This window comes from Lutra lutra, chromosome 6 (genome assembly GCF_902655055.1).
Source record: "Lutra lutra chromosome 6, mLutLut1.2, whole genome shotgun sequence".
NCBI lineage: Eukaryota > Metazoa > Chordata > Mammalia > Carnivora > Mustelidae > Lutra > Lutra lutra.
In genome coordinates this window covers 151,601,181-151,613,848 of record NC_062283.1, presented here as the reverse complement: position 1 = coordinate 151,613,848, position 12,668 = coordinate 151,601,181, and positions in this window count along the sequence as shown.

Here is a 12,668-nt window from a genome sequence, read left to right as displayed (position 1 = left end):
GATGGGGGCGGGGTGGGGGGAGGAGGGAGGGAGAGCAGTGGTTCAAGCATAAAGAATTCCCGCAAGGCCAGACAGGGACAAGGGAAAACCACATGTAGGAGCACTACAGCAAAACCCAAGAAGAGCAAATGCAGAAAGAAAATTCTAAAAGATTCCAGAGAAAAAGAACACGTCACCTATAAATAGGTTGACCAGACGAGCTAGAAATAAATAAACCAGGTGGCTTAGTTCCGCCACGACCTGGCTGGTTAACACCCACTGCCAGTGGGTGTTAATGGTCAGTGAGTCCCCTTCCCTCTCAGAAGTCTCCTGACCGAACCACAAATTACTTCGCCTGCCTACCAAGGCATGAGAAATCAGACGTCTCAGTAGCAAAATGGTATGCGAGGATAATGGTGTATGTTTCTAAGGTATTAAAAGAACTCTGAGTGTTAAAAAATGCATTCGAATTGTCACTCGGATGTGAGAGTGTAATAGAAATATTCTCTCATATAAAGCCCTGAAAGTTTGCCACACGTTGGAAATGCTCTTGGAGGAAGAACTGGGGTCAGAAAAGAAACAGACCCTGGAGACTCTTAACGAGACGTGGGATTCAGGGAGATGAAATACCGGCGGAAAGTCCGTTACAGGATCGAAACGGGAAGCCGACTGTGTGCACAACAGTGGCGCTGTGGACAGACACCAGGGGTGGGGGCGTCGGGGAGGGGTCGGGGCAGCTTCCTCTACCCCCGCAGCCCAGCGACCCGGGAGGGTTGGCCTCCTGCCCCCGGCGGGTGTGCGAGCTCGCGAGCGGACCTCCGTCAGCCCCGCTGTCTGGTGAGACCGCAGCCCTGCCCTCCACCCGGAAGGCAGCCTGAGGACACCCCTGCAGGGGGGACCCTGAGCCGGTGACCAGCCAAGCTGTGCGCAGACCGCGGCCCCACAGCCGCTGTGAGGATGGCTGTTTGTGGCTGGAAGCGGTCCCACGGAGGCCGTGCGCGACCCGCCGGTACGACCTGGAGCCCCAACGATTAAAATCCGTGTCTGTGCGGGCCGCAGCGGGCTTGCCCCGTGTCGCCTCTTACCGAACAGTTACAGAAAGAGCCTGAGCAGCCAGCGAGAAAACCGGGCTACTCGGCGGGGCGTCGCGCCCGTACCGGAGAGAGCGAGCGCGGGGCGGCCGGGATCCGAGGCGACGGACGGACAGCAGAGGACGGACCGCAGAATCTACCAGGTGAGCAAAGCACACAGGCCAGCCTCGCCAGGAAGGAAGGGGTGAGGCAAGTACCCACATCTGATCTTTTGTGCAAAAGCCCACAGGAAGCGCAAACCAGGAATTAATGAGTCCCCTGCCTGCAGGGCTGGGTGGGGACGGGGCTGGTGGAGGTGTGGTAGGGAATGGAGGAAAAGCGTCCACCTGTGTTTGGGTATGGAATTTTCAAAAAAATCCCACCAAAAATAAATTCTTAAAGCGAGCCGGGCTGTGGGGGACCCCCAGGGCAATGCCGCGGCAGGAAGGGCCCCGCCGGTGTTCGGGACGAAGCCAGGCCTGCAGAAGCCTGGGGAGAAACGGAACGGACCCGGGTCCCTTTGGAGCCCCGAGTATCCGCTGCTCGTTGTGAAGCCGGAGGAAGAGACTTCATGCAGGCGCCAGACTCATCGGGAAATGTGTTTTCCACCACCCTGCCATGGAGGAGTTCTGCAACTGTGTTGGGTTTATCTAGGACCCAGCAAACACGTACATGTACTGTGGAGGACCAGAGCCGGGTTTCTGGCTCAGAAAAAGACGATACACGGGGCAAAGCGGGCGTCTAAGACTGAACTCGTGACGGTGTATGCGTGAAATTCCCCCAGCTCTACCCGCTCGCTGGGCCGGATACCCGCTTACAAGCATGAATTTCCCAGAAGAGGAATCGGGGCTCCCTGGGAAATGGTGGACTCCAGGTGGGGTGCGGGAAACACGGCACGAGTCTGGCACACTCTGCAGTGCCAGAAATGAAGGAAGTATTCAAACGGCGCGGGCGCATGGACAGCAGGAGCCGGCTTGGAACCCCAGCCACGGGCACACCAAAGCGACGGACGATGACGACAGCAGCCACAAGCTCAGAGGAAGGTCAGTACCGGGAGGTCTGTAGTCCTACAACCGAACCACCCGATGAATGAAGGAATGAATGGACACGCGCGCGCACACACTCACACACACACATGCACACGCATGAACGTGCATTCGTGGGGACCATGGGGCCGCTCCGCCTATGACAGAATGCCGAAAGACATACGAGACACATGATGGAAATTCCCCCTCGGCCAACAGCACGGGGACACTGGGCACAGCCCGAGTCATCGCTGGTGCTGACCTCAGAGGCTGGAACCGTAAGGAGAAATGACAGTTGCGGTGTCAACTTGTCTCTGCCCGGGTGCGCATCGATGACACGAAAGCAGTCATGCCACTGTGAGGGAATCTGGCGGCCGGCACCCTGCCCAGGGCATCCGAGTTAGCAGTATCTGTGATAAGATACAGGCGCACCAGCCCTTTGCACTAAGAATTCTCACAACCTCGGGGTACCTGGGGGGCTCAGTGGGTTAGGCCTCTGCCTTCAGCCCAGGTCGTGAGCCAGGGGTCCTGGAATCGAGCCCCGCATCAGGCTCCCTGCTCAGCGTGGAGTCGGCTTCTCCTTCTGCCCCTTCCCCCACCCCAGTCCTGTGCTCACTCTCTGACAAATAAAAATCTAGAACAAAACAAAACAAAACAAAAAAACAGGCTCACGACCTCACTCTAATCATGAGGAAATATCAGATTAACCCCAGAGCCAAGAACGTTTACAAAATAAGGGAGCACTAATCTTCCAAAGTGTTAAGGTTATGAAAAATAAAGGCAGTAGAGCAGCCGCGGGCTGGAGACCCGCCACCAAACGCGAGGTGGTAGTGGACCCTGCCCCGGAGAGCAGCGTACCGGCGGGAAGGTGCAGGAGCAGGGTAAGGTCTGCAGGCTCGTGAGCTCACTGCGCCGGCCCCGGCCTGCCGGGTTCGGTCCCAGCGGCCTGGTTGTGTAAGATGTCAACATTAGGAAATTAGGGGAAGGGTAGAAGCAAACTCTACTTACGTTTGCAACAATTCTGCGAGTCTGCGACTATTCTGAAAGGAGACATCTCGCGGGACAAAGACCAGCTACTGCAAACATGATGACGCGCTGTCAGCCGGTGTCCGCGGAGCACGGAAGATGTCCAAGCACGGCACACGCCACCCATCCCCCCTTCCACCTGAAGAGCGGAGGCAAAGAGGTGCACCAGCTCCATCAGACCAGAACCCACCACCTAACCCCTAAGCACCACTGTGGGGCTCATTCCCAGTCACGTAAAAGGACAAATTCGGATGTGGTCATTGCCACAGCCACGCTAGCTAAGAAGCTCGTCTCCTTCTGTCCAGCTGGCGTTCCCAGCCAGAACTTAGAGGACACACACAGCCAGCCAGGGCACATAGTGGTCATCCTGTGGGCAGTCAGGACCGAGCAGTCCTTCCAGAAAACCCTGGACACGAAGTTCATTTCCTAGGGGTGGCCCTCGACCCTTTGCTCTTTTTCCTGTTCCAGAGACACGTGTGGGCTGCTCCACGGCAGAACTGCGATGGTCAAGTCCAAAAGTAAGAAAGGAAATGGAGGCTCCTGAACATGGGAGAAAGGGAAAGAGTGAGGGTGGGAGGGAGGGAGGGAGGGAAGGAGGGAGGGGAAGAAAAAGAGGGGGCATCTGGGTGGCTCAGATGGTTAAGCGTCTGCCTCTGGTCCAGCACAGGTCATGATCCCAAGGTCCTGGGATCCCCCGCATCAGGCTCCCTGCACAGCGGGGAGCCTGCTTCTCCCTCTGCCTCTGCTGCTCCCTCTGCTCTCTGTCAAATAAATAAAATCTTAAGTTAAAAAAAAAAAGAAGAAGAAGAAGAAGAAAAGAAGAGGAGAAAGGAAGAGGGAAAGAGGGAGGGAGGGGAGAGGGCTGAGGGACAGAAGCAGAAAGTGTTTACTGTAGCCCAGAAGCCTGACCTACAGCCTGCACGGTTCGGTTCGAGAAAGACGAAATTCCTGCCGGTTGCTCCATCCTTAAAGGGTCCCGTGACTGCCCGCGAATCACCAACCGTTAATATCCAACCAGCAGAGAAATCCTGTGAAAGCAGCTTTACACATAGAAATGTGAAGACGTTCCGACCTGATACCCCGCACGGCCCCTCCCGCCTGGGCTGTAAGAAGCATCAGCGTCACACAGCAGAGGGGCCGCTCTCTGTGCCCCCGGGCCTGTCCCCGGCTTCTCAAATCAGCTCCCTGAGTTACACCTTAAAAAGCATCTCAAGAATTCTTTCCTGACCCGCGTCAGAAGGGAAGGAGGGAGGGAGAGAGGGAGATAAACTCTCCTGTGCCATCCGCCTACGTGCACTGGTCACTTTGGTCAGCTGAGGGCTCCCAGGGACAGTCGCTGGGCTGTGGGGGAAGGGACGCAGCGAGCAGCAGGCAGCACCTGGACGGGGACCGGAAACAGGCAAACACTTGCCTCCGGAATGCCTGCGCCCCCAGGGAGAGAGATTTGCCCCCCCCCCCACCCGCCACCCCGCCCCCGCGAGACTCTTTTGTGGCAAAATTACGCCACCTTGTGGCCTCACAAGATTTGAGCACTGAGGTCACGAGTGGTACGTTGGGATTCAGGTTAAGCTAATATTTGTTGTAAGAAATATAAAAACTCCTTTCCAAACACATACACCCACCTTATTGGAATGTCCCTCTTACTGCTAAGGCGCACGTGCGGACCCAGGACAAGCTCGCCGACAGGGCGCGTTCGGCGTCTGGGCCAAGCCAGGCAGGTGCAAAGACGGACAAAGGGGCTTGGATTGCGCAACCTGCACATGTCGTAACCAGCCCCTCTGCTAGTGACCCTTGCAAAGACAAAAGTCTACCCCCAACTGACCTCCACCTCCGTAAATATATCCAAGTAGTTGGTGAGCACAGGAGGCTTTTCCCGGTGGGGAGGATGCCTGGGAGCCCGTCCGCACCACCTCCCACCCAGCCCACCAAGAGTTTGTTGATTTGGGTGTCGTTTTCTGCGTTCTTGTCCGGCTAAAAGACAGCCAGAAAACAACAAAATGAAACAAAAGGGGCACCTGGGTGGCTCAGTCGGTTAAGCATCTGCCTTCGGCTCAGGTCATGATCTCAGGGTCCTGGGATCAAGCCCCGCCTCGGGCTCTCTGCTCAGCGGGAAGTTGGCTTCGCCCTCTCCCTCTGCCCCCTCAGTGCTTGTGTGCTCTCCGCCCCTACCATTCATCAAATATATAAAATTCTAAAGAAAGAAAAAAAAAGAGGAAAGAGTATAATTTCTAAGTGAACTAGTATTTTTAAAATATTTTATTTATTTATTTGAAAGCGAGTGAGAGAAAGAACACAAGCATGAGTGGGAAAGGGAGGGAGGAAGAGAGGCAGACTCTCCCCAAGCAGGGAGCCCAATGCGGGATTTGATCCCAGGACTCTGGGGTCATGATCTGAGCCAAAGGCAGATGCCCCACCAACTGAGCCACCCAGGTATCCCCTCTGTGTGAACTTTTAAATACGTGGGACTGTTTGGTTTGGTTTGGTTTTTTAGAGAGAGAGAGAGAGAGGAGGGGTAGAGGGAAAGGAAGAGAAAGAATCTGAAGCAGGCTCCACACCCAGCACGTAGCTTGACTCTGGGCTCAATCTCATGACCCTGAGATCATGACCTGAGCCCAAAGCAAGAGACAGATGCTCAACTGACTAAGCGCCCCCACCCCAGACTTCCCAAAGTGAACCTTTAGAGTCATAACTTTTGTTCACTCATTCGTGCAAAAAATATTAATGGATAATCTACTATGTTACGTGATTATCCTGCACTTTGGGGATATATGAAGAGAGACAGATAAAACAAACAACCCAGGGTAATAAAAATCTGGTACCTGAATCTGAGAACTTTTCCTGCAGGGAGATACTCATCCTTCTCCTTGGGAAACCGTACTGTGCCAAGGTCACAGATACAACAGCATGACTTTATTACCAAGGGAAAATGACAAGCCCAAACTCTGATCTTAGGAAAACCACGTCAAGGGCTGAACGACCTTGAACCCGGCCAAACTCCCTACAGCCTTTGGAAGAGCAAGCCCTACGTAATGCTACCCACCAACTTCAGGGCAAGGGGCGAGCCCACTGAATCGGGTGACCTCACCAGGTGTGCTCCAAGTTCGAAGCTTCTGGAGGGCTCACCGACGGGCTGGTTAGAAAACTGGGTGCACAGCTCTCAGAGGACGCTGCCTCTTGCAATGATTGTCACACACCATGCCATCAGTATTTGCAGAAATATGAACCTCACATCAGCACTGAGAACTCACGGTTTTCCATTGAACTTTTTAGGGACTTTCATCAGCATCCATTGCCCTGACTTCACTTAACCACGCTCTGTACACAGCAGAAGGAAAGTCCCTGTGGGAAGTTCTACAAAACACATCCACAGCCCCGGTGACAGGAAAGCAAAGCAGACTTGATCACTGTGGCAGAGTTCAGTCCATCTTCTGACATTCAAATATGGATTGTTCTGGAGGGAAGATGGCGCCCAACAAGGTCAGCAAATGTAAGAGTCCCAACTGTGGAGCAAGACCCCAACCCATGCATCTCGCATGTGAATGTTTTTTGCAACAACACAAAATTGTTCTTTCCTTTTTTTTCCCTCCTGTGATGATCTAAACAGTTTGTTTAGCACAAAATTGCAGTTCATTTTCTTATCCAGAGAATAGAATTTCCAGAAGATGCCATCAACAAAAAAATGCATGTAGTAATGTTTTTTTCCTAAGGAGAGACGTGAAGTTAAAACACAAAGCCATCTGCACAAGATCACAGCCAGCAAGCGGCCACGCTGGAGTACAAGCAATGGTTTATCCAGACAAACAACGCCCAAACCCATCATCCACTGATGGGGCTCGTGATGCGTAGCAGGTGCCGCTCTAAGACCCCCACTTGTGTAATCGCATTTCATCCTTAGGACATCCCTATGATGTCCGTTCTGTTATGTTTCCCAATTTACAGAGAAGAAAACAGAGACAAGCATGAAGTGAACTGGTCGTGCCCAGTGAGAGTCCGCATTCAAACACAGACAGCCCTCAACGTTGAGACAAGCTGTCGCCAAGCTGTCCCTAAAGTCACTTCCTGGTCATCAGCCAAGTCAGCAGGTTGCTAAGCCTTTCTGGCTACCCAGTCGCAATGGCCTCTCCCCCGCCCCACCCCGAGTCGTGGCTGTTGCCGACCTTGCGTAGCTCCCAACACTGGCCTCGCAGTGGGCTGCACACGGGTGCTCGCCTGTCCTCGGTCACTGGGCTGACCTCTCTCATACGTAACCTTGGATGGGCCCCCCGAGTACTGGTTGAGTCCCTCTCTGGGAACTCCCCGAGGCAGCTCCCAGCCCAGGACGGGCGGGCGCAGAGAGGAGGGTGCTCTGTAGACCCGAAGACTTCAAGGAGGCTACTTGGGTTCTTGGTTCCCTGCCCACAGTGCCCCCGTCATTTCCCCCAGCTGTCGGTCCTACGTCCTGCACGCAGCTACGGGCGGTGTGTGTCTTGCAGAACCCGGCTGGGGCAGGCTGCGAGGACCAAACCTGTGTGGAGGGGAGGCCCACGCAGGTGTGAAGGCTGAGGGGCCATCGCCTGCCTTTCACTGGTCATGCGGGGCCTGGCATGGGACGTGGGTCAGAGCAGAGAAGCCAGGCCGCGGAGAGGCAAGGACATTTTTGCTGCTAAGAGGGATGTGGCTTGGGCTCGGCAGAGACAGTTGAGCTGGAGGAAAGGAGCAGGAAATCAATGGGTTTGGAAAGGGAAATCTCGGAAATTTGGCAGCAAATTCTTGTTCCCGTGCCAGAATCCACTTCCTGAATGAGGCGGCCTTGGAGTCACCCTCTCTGTGAGCCTCCGTGCAGACGCCAGGGGACACTCCTGTCTGGACACGCTCCCGGGCATATTCCCCCCGAGAGTCCTGCGAGCGGGAGGCTGTCCTGCGTGAGGCCGACCAGGGGCCCGAGACTCTGCACTTCCCACCGGCCTACAGGCGCTGCTGGGCTGCCCTCGGGGACCACAGTTCAAGTCGCGAGGGTCTGATGTGGGAAGTCAGAGTCCGCTGTATGCCATCATGCTTTCGTTCATCTCTATCACATCTTATTACAAAAACGATCTAGAACTCTCTGAGGACGCAGCGGCATGTTTTCCTTCTCCGATTACAGTACCAAGTACGTAGTAAACGCATTTATCCACTGATCCCTTAAGGGCAAGAGAGTGTCATTTTAACTAGACTGTGACTTAGTCGTCTGATACACACCTTTCTCCTACAGACCGCATCCTGGTCATTAGCATAACTATCAGGGAAACACGCTCCATTCGTGTGTGCAAGATCAAAGTCACATTTTCAACAAGTAGCCGGGATATTAGCAAATGGACCAGGAGAAACAAATGATGAGAAGGCTAAGTTTTCTTTTGCTTTTAAGCAATCAACCTCCAAAACATGTTTGCCACTGGCTCAGTAATTCCAAACATCCAGCGTAGAAGGAGGACTTGTCTTCAGGGACTAGCAAAGGAGTTTCAGGAAGGCCTGAAAAGGACGTGACCACACGGTGACCAGTGCTCCACATCCAGTCTGCACGTGACCGCAGTGAGGAGGCTACAGCCGGCCACGCGGCTGTTGTCCGAAAGACACAGCAGAGAGCAGAGTTCTGTGCTTAGGGTAGGTAACAGCCTCCCGCTGCCGCCTTCCAGGAGACGGGATCCGGGGAAGGTGCTTTCTCTCAGGGGACATCGAGGTGCAAAAACTTCTCTCTTGGAAAGACATAATGCCCAATAGCCATTGAAAAGTTACCTTTGTGTCTTTTTTATTTTTATTTTTAATTTTTTAAAGATTTTATTTATTTGACAGACAGATCACAAGAGGCAGAGAGGCAGGCAGAGACAGAGAGAGGGGGAAGTAGGCTCCCTGCCGAGCAGAGAGCCCGATGTGGGGCTCAATCCCAGGACCCTGGGACCATGAACTGAGCTCAAGGCAGAGGCTTTAACCCACTGAGCCACCCAGGTGCCCCTGTGTCTTTTTTAAAAATAATAACACTTACGGGCAAAATTTAGGGGCAGGGTATTTTCTATAAAATGCAGATCCCCGGGGGAAACACCTCTCTCGCTCACCATTTGGGGACTGACATGGCTCAGCCAATGAGAACTGAGTGTCAAGGCAAATGGGGCTTTGCTGGGCATAGTTAACAAGCGCAGCCAAGATTCTGGATCTTGTCTGTGGTAACAGGTGATGTCTCACGAGCACCCATGGCAGAGGAAATGCCTGGTGTCGTCGGGCTATTTGAATACTCATGTGTCCCCTGAAGCGAGAGCGACAGAACTGTCAGACTCCGGTGGCCCACGGGAGACCGGCTGCCTTGCTTGTCTTCGACAAAGGATCTCGCAAGACCTCACAGCGCCCCCACCTCCACTCACGGCTCCTGTCCTTTGTGCAGACATCTCTCCTGCCCACATGCTTCCTGGGTGGAAGGAAGGAAGGAGCAGGGGGAGAGGGAGAAGCAGGCTCCCCACTGAGCAAGGAGCTGATGCAGGACTTGATCCCAGGACTCTGGGATCATGACCTGAGCCAAGGGCAGATGCTTAACGGACTGAGGCCCCCATGGGTCCTGAGTGAGTGAGCTTTCTAAAACCCACAAACCTGATGTTCATGTTCACATTCGATGTGACAAGTTCAGCAGCTTCCCGTCTTGCAGAGGCGGCATCCCAGATCCTTAACGAGGTCGCTGAGTGTTCACGTCCCTCCGAGCTTTGGACATCGAAGCCCTAATCCCCAGTGCGATAGTATTAGCAGGGGACTTCTGGGGGAGGTGAGGGTAGATTAGGTCAGGAGAGTGGTGTCCTCGCGGTGGAATTAGTGTCTTTAAGAAAAGAGAGAGACACCGCTTTCTGCCCAGCATGTGAGGACACCGGAGGAGGTGACCAGACACAAGCCAGGAAATGGGCCCTCACCAGACGCTGAATCAGTGGCGTCTTGGCCTTGGACTTCCAGCCTGCAGAGCCGTGGAACAGAAATTTCCGTAAGCTGCACGGTCAGTACTTGTTGTGCGAGCCTGAACCGACCGGGGCAGCGTCTTCGCGGCTCTCCAGTCAGCTCCTTCCCACCTCCCCCAACTCGCTTCTGCGTCTTGTGTGGCTCATGCCGGCCAAACAGCGCACACTCACGGCTTTCTTCCTGTTTCAATTCTGCTACGTTCCTTCCCAGCTCTAGGTCTTGCAGGAGCGGTTCCCTCCTCCTGGAGTCCCTCTCCGCCGTCTGCGCCCACTCGTTCCTGAGGCCTCAGCGGCCCGTCCTGCGCCCAGAGGCCCGCGGAGCTCCTCAGAGCGGCTCTTGCAGAAACCCGCTCCCAGGTGCAACTAACTCCGCAGCACATCCTTACTTTTTAAATTGATACACTACTGGGGGAGCAGTTTTAGGCTTCCTAGAAAATGGACAGAAAGTAGGCTTCCCATATATTACCCCCCCTTCCCCCACTATGAAATCTTGCTTGGGGCTTGTTAGTGTTTGTTAGAATTGAGGAGTCAACTGATACATTGTTGCTAACTGAAGTCCGTCCCTAGCGGGGCAGGGCTCCTTTCTTGCCTTGTACATTCTATGGGTTTTGATAGAAGTTTGACGACATGTATCTGCCACCTCAACGTCCTACAGAACAGTTTCACTGCCCTAAAGCTCCCTTGTGCTCCAACCCCGTCACCCCTCTCCCCAGCCCCTGGCAAACACCGATCTTCTCACTGTCTCTCTAGTTTTGCCTCTTCTAAATGTCACGTGGTTGGGATCTTACAGGATGTAGCCTTTTCAGATTGGCTTCTGGCACACAGGAATGTGCATTTAAGTTTTCTCCGTGTCTTTCATGGCTTGATAGCGTATTTCTTTTTAGGACTGAGTAATGTTGCGTGGCCTGGCCATGCCGCACTTTGTTGACCCATTATAATGACCTCTTAAAGCCTCTTCTCTTTCAGCTGGCTCCACCGCTGGGCAGGGACAGGACTTCTGTCACTCGTCCTTGCACGTGTGCTGCCGACTCAGGGAGCACGACCACATGGGACATACTCAAGGGATAATTGCTCATTAGTTAATATCCAGATTTATTTCCTCCCCTCTTGTCAACCCGAGATGTCATATGGAAGCAATTCATACCTCAGAATCTTTATCATGTTCTAGTTATTGTCACTCATTTATTCATTAGAGGAATCCACGCTGAGCTTCCATCCAGCGCCAGCCTCTCGGCCACGGGTGGGGACTGGACACGCACCAGGCCATCCAGGGGAGCAGCTGACCGGGGACAGGCATCAGCAGAGTGACTAGCAGTGAGTCGGCGCAGGACAGACAGCAGCTAGGAGGCCACGGGGAGGGGCACGTGACCATGTCTTGGGAAGTCCGGGAAGGCTCTCCAAGGACACGCACAGGTCAAGTGAGAACCGGCCAAGAGAAGAAGCTTGGAGGAGCTGGGGGTGGGGGACAAGGCATTTCGGGGAAGTAAGATTTCAAGCAAGGAGAACTGAGTAGATAGAGAAAGGCTCGGAGGGGGGCACAGATGTCACAGACTCTGAGCAGGGTGGCCTGGCTAACCGTGTGAGTTTCTGAGTGTGTTTATACAGTGTGTGTGTGTATGCACGTGCACACGTGTGCACACGCATGCTTTGTGCAGAGAAGGTGGTCGTGCGTGAGGCTGGAAAGAGGACTGACCTGTTCTGTATATTATGCTAACTTACTTCATCCTTTGCAATTACCACTGTGCCCTTTATTCTAAAAACATGGGGGGAGTTGAAGGTTTTTAAGCAGAGCAATGAGTGGGACAGATTAAAAAGGACCTCCATGTCAAAAAATTAAGAAATAAATAAAAAAATCAAAGGGCTCCCCAGCCAGTGCATGGAGAGTAGCTGAGCATGGGGCCTGACCAGATGTACCAGACAGAGGTGAGGGCGACCACCTGCGTGCCTTGTGTCTCCTGGGATTGCGGGCCTCAAGCCCTGGGACTTACTGGCTTCTGTGTCTGCCTTCCCTTCGGGCCGTCATGCCTCTGGATCAACAACTCAGGATCCCTGCTCACTCAGCAGCAGTGCATAATCGGCCACTTCCCTCCTGTCGCCTTCCTGGCAGCGGTGGCCAGCGCAGCTCACTCTGTTTCCGCGGGGATGTCAGGAGCAGAACCAGGAAATGCAACAGGGAGAATTAAGGTCTTTTTGGAAAACAGGAAGCATGATTAGAATTTAGGCTGTTTTTCCCGAGGCCTGTCTCGTCTCTTCTCTGCTCAGTTGTATAACTTCGAAGCAGCTACCAGAATCTCCCTTTTCCCACCCACACCTTGACCAGCAGTCCTGCTCCCTCAGCTCAGGCCCACCAGGCTCCCCTCTGACCCGGACCCCTTCTGCTGTGAAGCACTCAGGGAACTCTGGCCACAGACCTGCTCGCTGGTAACTGATTTGTTCCTTCACAAAGCAGGGGAGGGAGGCAGCGCTCAGTCCTTAAGGAAGATACGATGTTGCTACTTGTATCAAGATTTACTACCGTGTCCAGAGAAGTGGTTGAGACAAGCTCAAGAAAAAGAGTTAAAAGACCAAGGATTAAACATTATGCCATCTACACAAACTTGGGGATCCTGCACTCTTTCCAA